Source organism: Cherax quadricarinatus, chromosome 13, assembly GCF_038502225.1.
Source record: "Cherax quadricarinatus isolate ZL_2023a chromosome 13, ASM3850222v1, whole genome shotgun sequence".
NCBI lineage: Eukaryota > Metazoa > Arthropoda > Malacostraca > Decapoda > Parastacidae > Cherax > Cherax quadricarinatus.
In genome coordinates, this window is record NC_091304.1 from 24,381,408 (window position 1) to 24,397,340 (window position 15,933).

General features: G+C 49.0%; 1 protein-coding gene across 1 annotated transcript in view; it reads left to right on the forward strand.

The window, feature by feature from the left end:
* LOC128688707 (crustacyanin-A1 subunit) overlaps positions 1 to 15,933 on the forward strand; it is a 116,406-nt gene that overhangs the window by 38,395 nt on the left and 62,078 nt on the right. The window lies entirely within an intron of this gene.

Sequence of the window (15,933 nt, forward strand, 5' to 3'; positions counted from 1 at the left end):
TGGCGACTCTCGTGAGTGTTGTCAAAGCATGGCGACTCTGGTGAGTGTTGTCAAAGCATGGCAACTTTGGTGAGTGTTGTCAAAGCATGGCGGCTCTGGTGAGTGTTGTCAGAGCATGGCGACTCTGGTGAGTGTTGTCAGACCATGGCGACTCTGGGAAGTGTTGCCATAGCATGGTGACCGGTGAGTGTTGTCAGTACATGGTGCCTCTGGCGAGTGTTGTCAAAGCATGGCGACTCTGGTGAGTGTTGTCAGAGCATGGTGACTCTGGGAAGTGTTGCCAGAGCACGGCGACTCTGGGAAGTGTTGCCATAGCATGGTGACTGGTGAGTGTTGTCAGAGCATGGTGCCTCTGGTGAGTGTTGTCATAGCATGGCGACTCTGGTGAGTGTTGTCAGAGCATGGTGACTCTGGGAAATGTTGCCAGATCACGGCGACTCTGGGAAGTGTTGCCATAGCATGGTGACTGGTGAGTGTTGTCAGAGCATGGTGCCTCTGGTGAGTGTTGTCATAGCATGGCGACACTGGTGAGTGTTGTCAGAGCATTGTGCCTCTGGTGAGTGTTGTCAAAGCATGGCGACTCTGGTGAGTGTTGTCAGAGCATGGCGACTCTGGGAAGTGTTGCCATAGCATGGTCACTAGTGAGTGTTGTCAGGGCATGGTGCCTCTAGGGAGTGTTGTCAGAGAATGGTGACTCTGGTGAGTGTTGTCAGGGCATGGTGACTCTGGTGAATGTCGTCAGGGCATGGTGACTCTGGTGAGTGTTGTCAGGGCATGGTGACTCTGGTGAATGTTGTCAGAGCATGGTGACTCTGGTGAGTGTTGTCAGGGCATGGTGACTCTGGTGAGTGTTGTCAGAGCATGGCGACTCTGGCGAGTGTTGTCAGACCATTGAGACTCTGGCGAGTGTTGACAAAGCATGGCGACTCTGGTGAGTGTTGTCAGAGCATGGCGACTCTGGGAAGTGTTGCCAGAGCATGGTGACTCTGGAAAGTTTTGCCATAGCATGGTGACTGGTGAGTGTTGTCAGAGCATAGTGACTCTGGTTAGTGTTGCCTAAGCATGGTGACTCTGTGAAGTGTTGCAAGAGCATGGCGACTTTTGGAAGTGTTGCCAGAGCATGGTGACTGGTGAGTGTTGTCAGAGCATGGTGCCTCTGGTGAGTGTTGTCAGAGCATGGTGCCTCTGGTGAGTGTTGTCAAAGCATGGCGACTCTGGTGAGTGTTGTCAGAGCATGGCGACTCTGGTGAGTGTTGTCAAAGCATGGCGACTCTGGTGAGTGTTGTCAAAGCATGGCGACTCTGGTGAGTGTTGTCAGAGCATGGCGATTCTGATGAGTGTTCTCAGAGCATGGTGCCTCTGGTGAGTGTTGTCAGAGCATGGTGCCTCTGGTGAGTGTTGTCAGAGCATGGTGCCTCTGGTGAGTGTTGTCAGAGCATGGTGCCTCTGGTGAGTGTTGTCAAAGCATGGCGACTCTGGTGAGTGTTGTCAAAGCATGGCGACTCTGGCGAGTGTTGTCAAAGCATGGCGACTCTGGTGAGTGTTGTCAAAGCATGGCGACTCTGGTGAGTGTTGTCAAAGCATGGCGACTCTGGTGAGTGTTGTCAGAGCATTACGACTCTGGTGAGTGTTGTCAGAGCATGGCGACTCTGGTGAGTGTTGTCAGAGCATGGCGACTCTGGTGAGTGTTGTCAGAGCATGGCGACTCTGGTGAGTGTTGTCAGAGCATGGCGACTCTGGTGAGTGTTGTCAGAGCATGGCGACTCTGGTGAGTGTTGTCAGAGCATGGCGACTCTGGTGAGTGTTGTCAGAGCATGGCGACTCTGGGAAGTGTTGCCAGAGCATGGTTACTCTGGAAAGTTTTGCCATAGCATGGTGACTGGTGAGTGTTGTCAGAGCATGGTGACTCTGGTGAGTGTTGCCAAAGCATGGCGACTCTGGTGAGTGTTGCCAAAGCATGGTGACTCTGTGAAGTGTTGCCAGAGCATGGCGACTATTCGAAGTGTTACCAGAGCATGGTGACTGGTGAGTGTTGTCAGAGCATGGTGCCTCTGGTGAGTGTTGTCAGAGCATGGTGCCTCTGGTGAGTGGTGTCAAAGCATGACGACTTTGGTTATTGTTGCCAGAGCATAGTGACTCTGTGAAGTATTGCCAGAGCATGGTGACTCTGGAAAGTGTTGCCATAGCATGGTGACTGGTGAATGTCGTCAGAGCATGGCGACTCTGGGAAGTGTTGCCAGAGCATGGCGACTCTGGGAAGTGTTGCCATAGCATGGTGACTGGTGAGTGTTGTCAGAGCATGGTGCCTCTGGTGAGTGTTGTCAAACCATGGCGACTCTGGTGACTGTTGTCAGAGCATTGTGACTCTGGTGAGTGTTGTCAGAGCATGGTGACTCTGGTGAGTGTTGTCAGAGCATGGTGCCTCTGGTGAGTGGTGTCAAAGCATGGTGACTCTGGTGAGTGTTGTCAGAGCATGGTGACTCTGGTGAGTGTTGTCAGAGCATGGTGACTCTGGTGAGTGTTGTCAGAGCATGACGACTCTGGTGACTGTTGTCAGAGCATGGCGACTCTGGTGAATGTTGACAGTGCATGGTGACTCTGGTGAGTGTTGTCAGGGCATGGTGACTCTGGTGAGTGTTGTCAGAGCAGGGTAACTCTGGTGAATGTTGTCAGAGCATGGTGACTCTGGTGAGTGTTGTCAGACCATGGTTACTCTCGTGAGTGTTGTCGGAGCATGGTGACTCTGGTGAGTGTTGTCAGACCATGGTGACTCTGGTGAGTGTTGTCAGGGCATGGTGACTCTGATGAGTGTTGTCATAGCATGGTGACTCTGGTGAATGTTGTCAGAGCATTGTGACTCTGGTGAGTGTTGTCAGGGCATGGTGACTCTGATGAGTGTTGTCATAGCATGGTGACTCTGGTGAATGTTGTCAGAGCATGGTGACTCTGGTGAGTGTTGTCAGAGCATGGCGACTCTGGTGAGTGTTGTCAGAACATGGTGACTCTGGTGAGTGTTGTCAGAGCATGGTGACTCTCGTGAGTGTTGCCAGAGCATGGAGACTCTGGTGAGTGTTGTCAGAACATGGTGACTCTGGTGAGGGTTGTCAAACCATGGCGACTCTGGTGAGTGTTGTCAGAGCATGATGACTCTGGTGAGTGTTGTCAGGGCATAGTGACTCTGGTGAGTGTTGTTAGAGCATGGCGACTCTGGTGAGGGTTGTCAAACCATGGCGACTCTGGTGAGTGTTGTCAGAGCATGGTGACTCTGGTGAATGTTGACAGTGCATGGTGACTCTGGTGAGTGTTGTCAGAGCATGGTGACTCTGGTGAGTGTTGTCAGAGCATGATGACTCTGGTGAATGTTGTCAGTGCATGGTGACTCTGGTGAGTGTTGTCAGAGCATGGTGACTCTGGTGAGTGTTGTCAGAGCATGGTGACTCTGGTGAGTGTTGTCAGTGCATGGTGACTCTGGTGAGTGTTGTCAGAGCATGGTGACTCTGGTGAGTGTTGTCAGTGCATGGTGACTCTGGTGAATGTTGTCAGAGCATGGTGACTCTGGTGAGTGTTGTCAGTGCATGGTGACTCTGGTGAATGTTGTCAGAGCATGGTGACTCTGGTGAGTGTTGTCAGTGCATGGTGACTCTGGTGAATGTTGTCAGAGCATGGTGACTCTGGTGAGTGTTGTCAGTGCATGGTGACTCTGGTGAATGTTGTCAGAGCATGGTGACTCTGGTGAGTGTTGTCAGTGCATGGTGACTCTGGTGAATGTTGTCAGAGCATGGTGACTCTGGTGAGTGTTGTCAGAGCATGGTGACTCTGGTGAGTGTTGCCAGAGAATGGTGACTCTGGTGAGTGTTGTCAGCGCATGATGACTCTGGTGAGTGTCGTCAGAGAATGGTGACTCTGGTGAGTGTTGTCAGAGCATGGTGACTCTGGTGAGTGTTGTCCGAGCATGGTGACTCTGGTGAGTGTTGTCAGAGCATGGTGATTCTGGTGAGTGTTGTCAAAGCATGGCGAGACTCTGGTGAGTGTTGTCAGAGCATGATGACTCTGGTGAGTGTTGTCAGCGCATGGCGACTCTGGTGAATGTTGAAAGTGCATGGTGACTCTGGTGAGTGTTGTCAGAGCATGGCGACTCTGGTGAGTGTTGTCAGAGCAGGGTAACTCAGGTGAATGTTGTCAGAGCATGGTGACTCTGGTGAGTGTTGTCAGACCATGGTGACTCTCTTGAGTGTTGTCAGAGCATGGTGACTCTGGTGAGTGTTGTCAGACCATGGGGACTCTGGTGAGTGTTGTCAGGGCATGGTGACTCTGATGAGTGTTGTCAGAGCATGGCGACTCTAGTGAGTGTTGTCAGAGCATGGTGACACTGGTGAGTGTTGTCATAGCATGGTGACTCTGGTGAATGTTGTCAGAGCATGGTGACTCTGGTGAGTGTTGTCAGAGCATGGCGACTCTTGTGAGTGTTGTCAGAACATGGTGACTCTGGTGAGTGTTGTCAGTTTATGGTGACTCTGGTGAGTGTTGTCAAAACATGATGACTCTGGTGAGTGTTGCCAGAGCATGGAGACTCTGGTGAGTTTTGTCAGAGCATGGTGACTCTGGTGAGTGTTGTCAAACCATGGCGACTCTGGTGAGTGTTGTCAGAGCATGATTACTCTGGTGAGTGTTCTCAGGGCATGGTGACTCTGGTGAATGTTGTCAGTGCATGGTGACTCTGGTGAATGTTGTCAGAGCATGGTGACTCTGGTGAGTGTTGTCAGAGCATGGTGACTCTGGTGAGTGTTGTCAGTGCATGGTGACTCTGGTGAATGTTGTTAGAGCATGGCGACTCTGGTGAATGTTGACAGTGCATGGTGACTCTGGTGAGTGTTGTCAGAGCATGGTGACTCTGGTGAGTGTTGTCAGTGCATGGTGACTCTGGTGAATGTTGTCAGAGCATGGTGACTCTGGTGAGTGTTGTCAGAGCATGGTGACTCTAGTGAGTGTTGCCAGAGAATGGTGACTCTGGTGAGTGTTGTCAGAGCATGATGACTCTCGTGAGTGTCGTCAGAGAATGGTGACTCTGGTGAGTGTTGTTAGGGCATGGTGACTCTGGTGAGTGTTATCAGAGCATGGTGACTCTTGTGAGTGTTGTCAGGGCATGGTGACTCTGGTGAATGTTGTCAGGGCATGGTGACTCTGGTGAATGTTGTCAGAGCATGGTGACTCTGGTGAGTATTGTCAGAGCATGGTGACTCTGGTGAGTGTTGTCAGAGCATGGTGACTCTGGTGAGTGTTGTCAGAGCATGGTGACTCTGGTGAGTGTTGTCAGAGCATGGTGACTCTGGTGAGTGTTGTCAGAGCATGGTGACTCTGGTGAGTGTTGTCAGCGCATTGTGGCTCTGGTGAGTGTTGTCAGACCATGGTGACTCTGGTGAGTGTTGTCAGAGAATGGTGACTCTGGTGAGTGTTGTCAGTTCATGGTGACTCTGGTGAGTGTTGTTACGGCATGGTGACTCTGGTGAGTGTTGTCAGAGCATGGTGACTCTGGTGAGTGTTGTCAGAGCATGGTGACTCTGGTGAGTGTTGTCAGAGGATGGTAACTCTGGTGAGTGTTGTCAGAGCATGGTGACTCTGGTGAGTGTTGTCAAAACATGGCGACTCTGGTGAGTGTTGTCAGAACATGGTGACTCTGGTGAGTGTTGTCAGTTTATGGTGACTCTGGTGAGTGTTCTCAGAACATGGTGACTCTGGTGAGTGTTGTCAGAGCATGGTGACTCTGGTGAGTGTTGTCAGAGCATGGAGACTCTGGTGAGTGTTGTCAGGACATGGTGACTAGTGATTGTTGTCAGAACATGGCGACTCTGGTGAGTGTTGTCAGGACATGGCGACTCTGGTGAGTGTTGTCAGAACATGGCGACTCTGGTGAGTGTTGTCAGAACATGGTGATTCTGGTGAGTGTTGTCAGAACATGGCGACTCTGGTGAGTGTTGTCAAAACATGGCGACTCTTGTGAGTGTTGTCAGAACATGGAGACTCTGGTGAGTGTTTTCAGAGCATGGTGACTCTGGTGAGTGTTGTCAAAGCATGGCGACTCTGGTGAGTGTTGTCAGAGCATGATGACTCTGGTAAGTCTTGTCAGAGCATGGTGACTCTGGTGAGTGTTTTTAGAGCATGATGACTCTGGTAAGTCTTGTCAGAGCATGGTGACTCTGGTGAGTGTTGTCAGAGCATGATGACTCTGGTAAGTCTTGTCAGGGCATGGTGACTCTGGTGAGTGTTGTTAGAGCATGGTGACTCTGGTGAATGTTGTCAGTGCATGGTGACTCTGGTGAGGGTTGTCAGAGCATGGTGACTCTGGTGAGTGTTGTCAGTGCATGGTGACTCTGGTGAATGTTGTCAGAGCATGGTGACTCTGGTGAGTGTTGTCAGAGCATGGTGACTCTGGTGAGTGTTGCCAGAGAATGGTGACTCTGGTGAGTGTTGTCAGAGCATGGTGACTCTGGTGAGTTTTGTCAGAGCATGGTGACTCTGGTGAGTGTTGTCAGAGAATGGTGACTCTGGTGAGTGTTGTTAGGGCATGGTGACTCTGGTGAGTGTTATCAGAGCATGGTGACTCTGGTGAGTGTTGTCAAGGCATAGTGACTCTAGTGAATGTTGTTACGGCATGGTGACTCTGGTGAGTGTTGTCAGAGCATGGTGACTCTGGTGAGTGTTGTCAGAGCATGGTGACTCTGGTGAGTGTTGTCAGAGCATGGTGACTCTGGTGAGTGTTGTCAGAGCATGGTGACTCTGGTGAGTGTTGTCAGAGCATGGTGACTCTGGTGAGTGTTGTCAGAGCATGGTGACTCTGGTGAGTGTTGTCAGAGCATGGTGACTCTGGTGAGTGTTGTCAGAGCATGGTGACTCTGGTGAGTGTTGTCAGAGCATGGTGACTCTGGTGAGTGTTGTCAGAGCATGGTGACTCTGGTGAGTGTTGTCAGGGCATGGTGACTCTGGTGAGTGTTGTCAGGGCATGGTGACTCTGGTGAGTGTTGTCAGAGCATGGTGACTCTGGTGAGTGTTGTCAGAGCATGGTGACTCTGGTGAGTGTTGTCAGGGCATGGTGACTCTGGTGAGTGTTGTCAGGGGATGGTGACTCTGGTGAGTGTTGTCAGAGCATGGTGACTCTACTGAGTGTAGTCAGACCATTGTGACTCTGGTGAGTGTTGTCAGAGCATGGTGACTCTACTGAGTGTAGTCAGACCATTGTGACTCTGGTGAGTGTTGTCAGGGCATGGTGACTCTGGTGAGTGTTGTCAGAGCATGGTGACTCTGCTGAGTGTAGTCAGACCATTGTGACTCTGGTGAGTGTTGTCAGGGCATGGTGACTCTGGTGAGTGTTGTCAGAACATGGTGTCTCTGGTGAGTGTTGTCAGAACATGGTGACTCTGGTGAGTGTTGTCAGAGCATGGTGACTCTGTTGAGTGTTGTCAGTTCATGATGACTCTGGTGAGTGTTGTCAGAACATGGTGACTCTGGTGAGGGTTGTCAGGGCATGGTGACTCTGGTGAGTGTTGTCAGAACATGGTGACTCTGGTGAGTGTTGTCAGAACATGGCGACTCTGGTGAGTGTTGTCAGAACATGGCGACTCTGGTGAGTGTTGTCAGAACATGGCGACTCTGGTGAGTGTTGTCAGAACATGGCGACTCTGGTGAGTGTTGTCAGAACATGGCGACTCTGGTGAGTGTTGTCAGAACATGGCGACTCTGGTGAGTGTTGTCAGAACATGGCGACTCTGGTGAGTGTTGTCAGAACATGGCGACTCTGGTGAGTGTTGTCAGAACATGGCGACTCTGGTGAGTGTTGTCAGAACATGGCGACTCTGGTGAGTGTTGTCAGAACATGGCGACTCTGGTGAGTGTTGTCAGAACATGGCGACTCTGGTGAGTGTTGTCAGAACATGGCGACTCTGGTGAGTGTTGTCGGAACATGGCGACTCTGGTGAGTGTTGTCAGAACATGGCGACTCTGGTGAGTGTTGTCAGAACATGGCGACTCTGGTGAGTGTTGTCAGAACATGGCGACTCTGGTGAGTGTTGTCAGAACATGGCGACTCTGGTGAGTGTTGTCAGAACATGGCGACTCTGGTGAGTGTTGTCAGAACATGGCGACTCTGGTGAGTGTTGTCAGAACATGGCGACTCTGGTGAGTGTTGTCAGAACATAGCGACTCTGGTGAGTGTTGTCAGAACATGGCGACTCTGGTGAGTGTTGTCAGAACATGGCGACTCTGGTGAGTGTTGTCAGAACATGGCGACTCTGGTGAGTGTTGTCAGAACATGGCGACTCTGGTGAGTGTTGTCAGAACATGGCGACTCTGGTGAGTGTTGTCAGAACATTGCGACTCTGGTGAGTGTTGTCAGAACATGGCGACTCTGGTGAGTGTTGTCAGAACATGGCGACTCTGGTGAGTGTTGTCAGAACATGGCGACTCTGGTGAGTGTTGTCAGAACATGGCGACTCTCGTGAGTGTTGTCAGAACATGGCGACTCTGGTGAGTGTTGTCAGAGCATGGTGACTCTCGTGAGTGTTGTCAGAACATGGCGACTCTGGTGAGTGTTGTCAGAACATGGCGACTCTGGTGAGTGTTGTCAGAACATGGCGACTCTGGTGAGTGTTGTCAGAACATGGCGACTCTGGTGAGTGTTGTCAGAACATGGCGACTCTGGTGAGTGTTGTCAGAACATGGCGACTCTGGTGAGTGTTGTCAGAACATGGCGACTCTGGTGAGTGTTGTCAGAACATGGCGACTCTGGTGAGTGTTGTCAGAACATGGCGACTCTGGTGAGTGTTGTCAGAACATGGCGACTCTGGTGAGTGTTGTCAGAACATGGCGACTCTGGTGAGTGTTGTCAGAACATGGCGACTCTGGAAACAACTGTTCTGCTGACGTAATAAGTTTTATTGTGTATGAAATACTTTGATAATCATACATGGTTCAGTTGCAGGTTGTATTGAAGGTGTGTTGTATTGTGATGCTTGTAGGTGTGGGTGTTGTGATGTTTTTAGGTGTGTTGTGTTGTGATGCTTGTAGGTGTGGGTGTTGTGATGTTTTTAGGTGTGTTGTGTTGTGATGTTTGTAGGTGTGGGTGTTGTGATGCTTGCAGGTGTGGGTGTTGTGATGTTTTAGGTGTGTTGTGTTGTGATGCTTGTAGGTGTGGGTGTTGTCATGCTTGTAGGTGTGTTGTGTTGTGATGCTTGTAGGTGTGGGTGTTGTGATGCTTGCAGGTGTGGGTGTTGTGATGTTTTAGGTGTGTTGTGTTGTGATGCTTGTAGGTGTGGGTGTTGTGATGTTTTAGGTGTGTTGTGTTGTGATGCTTGTAGGTGTGGGTGTTGTGATGTTTTTAGGTGTGTTGTGTTGTGATGCTTGTAGGTGTGGGTGTTGTGATGTTTTTAGGTGTGTTGTGTTGTGATGCTTGTAGGTGTGGGTGTTGTGATGTTTTTAGGTGTGTTGTGTTGTGATGCTTGTAGGTGTGGGTGTTGTGATGTTTTTAGGTGTGTTGTGTTGTGATGCTTGTAGGTGTGTTGTATTGTGATGCTTGTAGGTGTGGGTGTTGTGATGTTTTTAGGTGTGTTGTGTTGTGATGCTTGTAGGTGTGGGTGTTGTGATGCTTGTAGGTGTGTTGTGTAGTGATGCTTGTAGATGTGGGTGTTGTGATGCTTGTAGGTGTGTTGTGTTGTGATGCTTGTAGGTGTGTTGTATTGTGATGCTTGTAGGTGTGGGTGTTGTGATGTTTTTAGGTGTGTTGTGTTGTGATGCTTGTAGGTGTGGGTGTTGTGATGCTTGTAGGTGTGTTGTGTAGTGATGCTTGTAGGTGTGGGTGTTGTGATGCTTGTAGGTGTGTTGTGTAGTGATGCTTGTAGGTGTGGGTGTTGTGATGCTTGTAGGTGTGTTGTGTAGTGATGCTTGTAGGTGTGGGTGTTGTGATGCTTGTAGGTGTGTTGTGTTGTGATGCTTGTAGGTGTGTTGTATTGTGATGCTTGTAGGTGTGGGTGTTGTGATGCTTGTAGGTGTGTTGTGTTGTGATGCTTGTAGGTGTGGGTGTTGTGATGCTTGTAGGTGTGTTGTGTTGTGATGCTTGTAGGTGTGTTGTGTTGTGATGCTTGTAGGTGTGTTGTGTTGTGATGCTTGTAGGTGTGTTGTGTTGTGATGCTTGTAGGTGTGGGTGTTGTGATGCTTGTAGGTGTGTTGTGTTGTGATGCTTGTAGGTGTGTTGTGTTGTGATGTTTTTAGGTGTGTTGTGTTGTGATGCTTGTAGGTGTGGGTGTTGTGATGCTTGTAGGTGTGTTGTGTTGTGATGTTTTTAGGTGTGTTGTGTTGTGATGCTTGTAGGTGTGGGTGTTGTGATGCTTGTAGGTGTGTTGTATTGTGATGCTTGTAGGTGTGGGTGTTGTGATGCTTGTAGGTGTGTTGTGTTGTGATGCTTGTAGGTGTGGGTGTTGTGATGCTTGTAGGTGTGTTGTGTTGTGAAGCTTGTAGCTGTGGGTGTTGTGATGCTTGTAGGTGTGTTGTGTTGTGATGCTTGTAGGTGTGTTGTGTTGTGATGCTTGTAGGTGAGGGTGTTGTGGTGCTTGTAGGTGTGTTGTGTTGTGATGCTTGTAGGTGTGTTGTGATGCTTGTAGATGTGGGTGTTGTGATGCTTGTAGGTGTGTTGTGTTGTGATGCTTGTAGGTGTGTTGTGTTGTGATGCTTGTAGGTGTGTTGTGTTGTGATGTTTTTAGGTGTGTTGTGATGCTTGTAGGTGTGGGTGTTGTGGTGCTTGTAGGTGTGTTGTGTTGTGATGCTTGTAGGTGTGTTGGGATGCTTGTAGGCGTGTTGTGTTGTGATGCTTGTAGATGTGGGTGTTGTGATGCTTGTAGGTGTGTTGTGTTGTGATGCTTGTAGGTGTGTTGTGTTGTGATGCTTGTAGGTGAGGGTGTTGTGCTGCTTGTAGGTGTGTTGTGTTGTGATGCTTGTAGGTGTGTTGGGATGCTTGTAGGTGTGGGTGTTGTGGTGCTTGTATGTGTGTTGTGTTGTGATGCTTGTAGGTGTGTTGTGATGCTTGTAGGCGTGTTGTGTTGTGATGCTTGTATGTGTGTTGTGTTGTGATGTTTGTATATGTGTTGTGATGCTTGTATATGTGTTGTGTTGTGATGCTTGTATGTGTGTTGTGTTGTGATGTTTGTATGTGTGTTCTGTTGTGATGCTTGTAGGTGTGTTGTGATGCTTGTATATGTGTTGTGATGCTTGTATATGTGTTGTGTTGTGATGCTTGTATGCGTGTTGTGTTGTGATGTTTGTATGTGTGTTGTGTTGCGATGTTTGTATGTGTGTTCTGTTGTGATGCTTGTAGGTGTGTTGTGATGCTTGTATATGTGTTTTGATGTTTGTATGTGTGTTCTGTTGTGATGCTTGTAGGTGTGTTGTGTTGTGATGTTTGTATGTGTGTTGTGTTGTGATGCTTGTATGTGTGTTGTGTTGTGATGCTTGTATGTGTGTTGTGTTGTGATGCTTGTATGTGTGTTCTGTTGTGATGCTTGTAGGTGTGTTGTGATGCTTGTATATGTGTTTTGATGTTTGTATGTGTGTTCTGTTGTGATGCTTGTAGGTGTGTTGTGTTGTGATGTTTGTATGAGTGTTGTGTTGTGATGCTTGTATGTGTGTTGTGTTGTGATGCTTGTATGTGTGTTGTGTTGTGATGCTTGTATGTGTGTTGTGTTGTGATGCTTGTATTTGCGTTGTGTTGTGATGCTTGTAGGTGTGTTGTGATGCTTGTAGGTGTTGTGTTGTGATGCTTGTAGGTGTGTTGTGTTGTGATGCTTGTAGGTGTGTTGTGTTGTGATGCTTGTAGGTGTGTTGTGTTGTGATGCTTGTAGGTGTGTTGTGTTGTGATGCTTGTAGGTGTGTTGTGTTGTGATGCTTGTAGGTGTGTTGTGTTGTGATGCTTGTAGGTGTGTTGTGTTGTGATGCTTGTAGGTGTGTTGTGTGATGCTTGTTAGTGTGGGTGTTGTGATGCTTGTAGGTGTGGGTGTTGTGATGCTTGTAGGTGTGGGTGTTGTGGTGCTTTCAGGTGTGGGTGTTGTGGTACTTGTAGGTGAGGGTGATGTGGTGCTTGCAGGTGGGGGTGTTGTGGTGCTTGTAGGTGTGGGTGTTGTGATGCTTGTAGGTGTGTTGTGTTGTGGTGCTTGTAGGTGTGTGTGTTGTGGATGCTTGTAGGTGTGTTGTGTTGTGATGCTTGTAGGTGTGGGTGTTGTGATGCTTGTAGGTGTGTTGTGTTGTGATGCTTGTAGGTGTGTTGTGTTGTGATGCTTGTAGGTGTGGGTGTTGTGATGCTTGTAGGTGTGTTGTGTTGTGATGCTTGTAGGTGTGTTGTGTTGTGATGCTTGTAGGTGTGGGTGTTGTGGTGCTTGTAGGTGTGGGTGTTGTGGTGCTTGTAGGTGTGTTGTGTTGTGATGCTTGTAGGTGTGTTGTGTTGTGATGCTTGTAGATGTGTTGTGTTGTGATGCTTGTAGGTATGTTGTGTTGTGATGCTTGTAGGTGTGTTGTGTTGTGATGCTTGTAGGTGTGTTGTGTTGTGATGCTTGTAGGTGTGTTGTGTTGTGATGCTTGTAGGTGTGGGTGTTGTGATGCTTGTAGGTGTGGGTGTTGTGATGCTTGTAGGTGTGGGTGTTGTGATGCTTGTAGGTGTGGGTGTTGTGGTGCTTTCAGGTGTGGGTGTTGTGGTACTTGTAGGTGAGGGTGATGTGGTGCTTGCAGGTGGGGGTGTTGTGGTGCTTGTAGGTGTGGGTGTTGTGATGCTTGTAGGTGTGTTGTGTTGTGGTGCTTGTAGGTGTGCTGTGTTGTGGTGCTTGTAGGTGTGTTGTGTTGTGATGCTTGTAGGTGTGGGTGTTGTGATGCTTGTAGGTGTGGGTGTTGTGATGCTTGCAGGTGTGGGTGTTGTGATGCTTGTAGGTGTAGGTGTTGTGATGCTTGTAGGTGTGTTGTGTTGTGGTGCTTGTAGGTGTGTTGTGTTGTGATGCTTGTGGGTGTGGGTGTTGTGGTGCTTGTAGGTGTGGGTGTTGTGGTGCTTGTAGGTGTGTTGTGTTGTGATGCTTGTAGGTGTGTTGTTTTGTGATGCTTGTAGGTGTGGGTGTTGTGATGCTTGTAGGTGTGTTGTGTTGTGATGCTTGTAGGTGTGGGTGTTGTGATGCTTGTAGGTGTGTTGTGTTGTGATGCTTGTAGGTGTGGGTGTTGTGGTGCTTGTAGGTGTGTTGTGTTGTGATGCTTGTAGGTGTGGGTGTTGTGGTGCTTGTAGGTGTGTTGTGTTGTGATGCTTGTAGGTGTTGTGATGCTTGTAGGTGTGGGTGTTGTGATGCTTGTAGGTGTGGGTGTTGTGATGCTTGTAGGTGTGGGTGTTGTGGTGCTTGTAGGTGTGTTGTGTTGTGATGCTTGTAGGTGTGTTGTGTTGTGATGCTTGTATGTGTGTTGTGTTGTGATGCTTGTAGGTGTTGTGATGCTTGTAAGCGTGTTGTGTTGCGATGCTTGTAGGCGTGTTGTGTTGCGATGCTTGTAGGTGTGTTGTGTTGTGATGCTTGTAGGTGTATTGTGTTGTGATGCCTGTAGGTGTGTTGTGTTGTGATGCTTGTAGGTATGTTGTGTTGTGATGCTTGTAGGTGTGTTTTGTTGTGATGATTGCAGGTGTGTTGTGTTGTGATGCTTGTAGGTGTGTGTGTTGTGATGCTTGTAGGTGTGGGTGTTGTGGTGCTTGCAGGTGTGGGTGTTGTGGTACTTGTAGGTGAGGGTGTTGTGGTGCTTGTAGGTGGGGGTGTTGTGGTTCTTGTAGGTGTGGGTGTTGTGATGCTTGTAGGTGTGTTGTGTTGTGGTGCTTGTAGGTGTGTTGTGTTGTGGTGCTTGTAAGTGTGTTGTGTTGTGATGCTTGTAGGTGTGGGCGTTGTGATGCTTGTAGGTGTGGGTGTTTTGATGCTTGTAGGTGTAGGTGTTGTGATGCTTGTAGGTGTGGGTGTTGTGGTGCTTGTAGGTGTAGGTGTTGTGGTGGTTGTGTGTTGTGTTGTGGTGCTTGTAGGTGTGTTGTGTTGTGATGCTTGTAGGTGTGGGTGTTGTGGTGCTTGTAGGTGTGGGTGTTGTGGTGCTTGTAGGTGTGTTGTGTTGTGGTGCTTGTAGGTGTGTTGTGTTGTGATGCTTGTAGATGTGGGTGTTGTGATGCTTGTAGGTGTGGGTGTTGTGGTGCTTGTAGGTGTGGGTGTTGTGGTGCTTGTAGGTGTGGGTGCTGTGGTGCTTGTAGGTGTGTTGTGTTGTGGTGCTTGTAGGTGTGTTGTGTTGTGATGCTTGAAGGTGTGGGTGTTGTGATGCTTGTAGGTGTGGGTGTTGTGATGCTTGTAGGTGTGGGTGTTGTGATGCTTGTAGGTGTAGGTGTTGTGATGCTTGTAGGTGTGGGTGTTGTGGTGCTTGTAGGTGTAGGTGTTGTGGTGCTTGTAGGTGTGGGTGTTGTGGTGCTTGTAGGTGTGGGTGTTGTGGTGCTTGAAGGTGTGGGTGTTCTGGTGATTGTAGGTGTGTTGTGTTGTGGTGCTTGTAGGTGTGTTGTGTTGTGGTACTTGTAGGTGTGCTCTGCTGTGATGCTTGTAGGTGTGGGTGTTGTGGTGCTTGTAGGTGTAGGTGTTGTGGTGCTTGTAGGTGTGGATGTTGTGGTGCTTGTAGGTGTGGGTGTTGTGGTGCTTGTAGGTGTAGGTGTTGTGGTGCTCGTAGGTGTGTTGTGTTGTGATGCTTGTAGGTGAGCTGTGTTGTGATGCTTGTAGGTGTGGGTGTTGTGGTGCTTGTAGGAGTAGGTGTTGTGGTGCTTGTAGGTGTAGGTGTTGTGGTGCTTGTAGGTGTGGGTGTTGTGGTGCTTGTAGGTGTGGGTGTTGTGGTGCTTGTAGGTGTAGGTGTTGTGATGCTTGTAGGTGTGTTGTGTTGTGATGCTTGTAGGTGTGCTGTGTTGTGATGCTTGTAGGTGTAGGTGTTGTGGTGCTTGTAGGTGTAGGTGTTGTGGTGCTTGTAGGTGTAGATGTTGTGGTGCTTGTAGGTGTGGGTGTTGTGGTGCTTGTAGGTGTGTTGTGTTGTGGTGCTTGTAGGTGTAGGTGTTGTGATTCTTGTAGGTGTGGGTGTTGTGATGCTTGTAGGTGTGTTGTGTTGTGGTGCTTGTAGGTGTGTTGTGTTGTTGTACTTGTAGGTGTGCTGTGTTGTGATGCTAGTAGGTGTGGGTGTTGTGATGCTTGCAGGTGTGGGTGTTGTGATGCTTGTAGGTGTGGGTGTTGTGATGCTTTAGGTGTGGGTGTTGTGATGCTTGTAGGTGTGTTGTGTTGTGATGCTTGTAGGTGTGTTGTGTTGTGATGCTTGTAGATGTGTTGTGTTGTGATGCTTGTAGGTGTGGGTGTTGTGGTGCTTGTAGGTGTGTTGTATTGTGATGCTTGTAGGGGTGTTGTTTTGTGATGCTTGTAGGTGTGGCTGTTGTGGTGCTTGTAGGTGTGGGTGTTGTGGTGCTTGTAGGTGTGTTGTATTGTGATGCTTCTAGGTGTGTTGTGTTGTGATGCTTGTAGGTGTAGATGTTGTGGTGCTTGTAGGTGTCGGTGTTGTGGTGCTTGTAGGTGTGTAGTGTTGTGATGCTTGTAGGTTTGGGTGTTGTGGTGCTTGTAGGTGTGTTGTGTTGTGATGCTTGTAGGTGTGGGTGTTGTGGTGCTTGTAGGTGTGGGTGTTGTGATGCTTGTAGGTGTGGGTGTTGTGGTGCTTGTAGGTGTGTTGTGTTCTGATGCTTGTAGGTGTGAGTGTTGTAATGCTTGTAGGTGTGGGTGTTGTAATGCATGTAATTGTGGGTGTTGTGGTGCTTTTAGGTGTGGGTGTTGTGATGCTTGTAGGTGTGGGTGTTGTAATGCTTGTAGGTGTGGGTGCTGTGATGTT